The sequence below is a fragment of the Podarcis pityusensis genome (genome assembly GCF_964106645.2).
Source record: "Podarcis pityusensis genome assembly, chromosome: 1".
Taxonomy (NCBI): Eukaryota; Metazoa; Chordata; class Lepidosauria; order Squamata; family Lacertidae; genus Podarcis; species Podarcis pityusensis.
Genome location: NC_138028.1, coordinates 23,600,151 through 23,603,312, shown reverse-complemented (window position 1 = coordinate 23,603,312; position 3,162 = coordinate 23,600,151).

The following is a 3,162-nucleotide window of genomic DNA, read 5'->3' as shown; positions in this document are numbered from 1 at the left end:
GTGGGACTGTTAGAATTCGTGCTCCATGATTTCAGTCATGGGATTGTTGTCTTTCACATGATGGTATATGTTTTCACTCCACAGAGTGGGAAGTGACAGAGACAGGATGTTTGTGTTACTGTGTTCCGTGAACACAGAACTATTGTCCTTTGTTTATTCTCTCTGCTGTCTGATTGGCTTCCTCTCTCTCTAGCATCAGACAGCAAAGAGAATGGCTCCCTCTCTCTCTAGCATCAGACAGCAAAGAGAATGAACAAAGGACAATAGTCCCACTTCACGGAACACAGTAACACAAACACCCTGTCTCCGTCACTTCCCACTCTGTGGAGTCAAAACATATACCGTCATGTGAAAGACAACAATCCCATGACCGCAATCATGGAACAGGAATTCTAACAGGGACACCACTGGGTTTCACCCATAAATATTCCCAGGATCTTAACTGCAGTTGCATGCTCCTGGTTACATCACCTGTGGTTAAGGTACCGATCTTGGCCATGGTAGATGTGATTTCACCGTTCAGCAGTATTTGGAACCTGTATCCAAATGCTGGTTAACAGCAAGTGTGGGTTACGCTTTCTGCCAGCAGAAGCTTTAACCAGGCAAGTGGGTAGGAGGACTTTCTAAGAGAAAGGCACTTTATCCTGATTCACAGAAGAGCAGCCCATGTCTTTTTCTGTCTTAAGCTCCATATGCTCTTGTTTAGAAACTCACATAACAGGAAAGCTAATAGCCAGTAGGGGCAAGTCTCCTGAATGGAAGCCCTAGTTTTGCATGTCTTCACAGTTAATATGTTGGGTACATTTTTTCACTGCAAGTTTAAGTCAGTTTGGAAAATGGGTTAAGTGCCTTGGCTTTCCCCAAAGAATCTTGGCTTTTTAAAGTAATGCCAAGAGTCTTCACTTATCCAGGTCCTGTGCAGCTCCAAAGAACTAGTGGCCAGATTTCCCTGGCTTGTAGCCAGGACAATTTTAACAGGTTTTAGGTTTTTGACACAGGCAGATGCCCCCAACCCATAAAGCCAAAAAGATTTAGATGTCCAATGTAACTGTGAGCTTGATCTTAGCTTTGATGGTATGTCCCATTGATTATGGTGGGATTTATTTGCAAAGAAATGTGGCTACCAGCACAGACCAGGAATTCAACTATACAAATATCTTTTTTGTCCCCACCTTGTTATCTGAAGAAGGCTTTCGGAAAAGGAAGTAAAACTTTTGCAACTACTCTAAGAGGCTGCTTTGCACAACACTCCCTTTGGAGAAAGGCAGTGGTGAAACAAAATCCTCTGCCCACCACTGAATTACCTCTGCTGAAGAGAACATACCTCTGTCGGAGAATACTATTTTGGCTCCTCTGAGATCCGGTTAATGGCATGATTTGTGGCCAGAGCTCATAACACCCCTGCTGAATACTTGAGCAGCCTAGTTGTTGACAGCCTATATTAGATTTCAGGACAGTCCAAAGCTTTATTTAGTTAATTGCACCTTGCAGCAAGTGTCGCAAGGCATTGCTTATGGAATAAAGGATAATTAATTAAAAGCTTTCATAGCTGTGAGTTGTGCTCTCTGCTGCTTCCATTCGGATTCTAGCAGCATGAAAGCAACTGCCCTCTCTGCTTCCTATAGGAAACACTAGCTGTTTTGCCCAAAGGGGGTGTATTGTGATATTCAGAGGCATCCCTGTAATTGTTACCTAGGTTTCCAATCATATAAACAGAGGCTTCACGTCCCTCTCTTGTTAAAACACATCCAGTAATAGCGATAGAAGTCCCAGTGCAAACATAAAGTAAGCTGCTGTTCGCTCCTTGCTTTCAATCCCAGAGTGCTTACTGTGCTTTTGTTATTATTTACTCATTTATTGCCTGCCCTTTATAAGGTTCCAGGGTGGGTTGCAGCATTAAAACACAGTATTAAAAACAATTTATAACCATAAAAATATGGGGCCCTGAAATCGTACTTATCAAGTGTCAAAAGCCAGGGTAAAGAGGTGCGTCTTCAGCAATCTCTGAAAGCTGTATCACAATGGTGCAAGAGGCACCTCTGGGGGGAAGGGATTCCACAGTTTAGGGGCCACTACTGAGGCTGCCTCCTTCTTCCCCTGAACCTCTGAGGATGGAGGAACTACCAGGAAGACCCCCTTTGCACCTGAGGAGGTCTGTGCGGGAGGAGGCAGTCTTTCAGATATTTGGGGCTTGAGTTGTTTAGGGCTTTAAACACCAACGTGAGCACCTTGAATTGGGCCCCAAAACAAACTGGCAACCAGTGCAGCTGTTTTAAAACGGGATTTATAAACTGAACGCAGGCCAGTATCCGGGTCTGCTGCGTTTTGGACCCAACTGAAGTTTCTGAGTTGTCTTCAAGGGCAGCTCCACCTAGAGTGCATTGCAATCATCTAATCTTGAAGTAATCAAGGGTTCAGCAGCCAAGTCATCTTTATCCGGGGTATTTTTAAAAGCCAGACAGAGCAACGAGGAGGACTCTGATGCCTTCCAACCAACAGATGCCAAGACCTGCCTGTCTGGTGCCAACCAAGGCAAGATGGGGAGGGTGGAGAGGAAAGAATAGGCCAGTTTCACGGCTGGTGTACTTCCTCATTCTCTCAAGATGGGAGAGCATCTGCTGAATCCAAAGCTGTCCCTGTCACCCTTTTGGCCTCTTCACCACAGGAGTGCTGCTGGCCAGAGGGGCAGTAATGTCAGCTGGGATGGGGCTGCCCCAGGAGAAATCTCCCCTAATCAGAGGGGCAGATCCACAAACTCCTCTGGATCTAGGATGCCCTCACGGCATCACAGGAGAGTGCCCTAGAGAGCACACACAGCTCACTTCTTTTACAACCGACAGTGCTTGGATATGCAGCATTTTTCCACAGCCTGGCTTAGCATTTACTTTTTCAGAATCTTGTCTGCATCCTCATTAGCAACTCTTAACATCCCACCTGATTTCAGTAGTGGGTAGCCCAAACTTCCAAACTGAATAGGAAACAATTTCATAAAATGCATATCCTGGGAGGGTTCAAAATTACTGTTGAGTGTGGCATATAAGTTGGCAGCTGTGCGGCCATGTTAAATTCCACAGATGCAACAAGGAAAGATTCATTAAAAGCAGTGCTTAAGTGTTTCCACCTTTTGGGGGGGAGGGGAGAGATATAGAGAGAAAGACAATT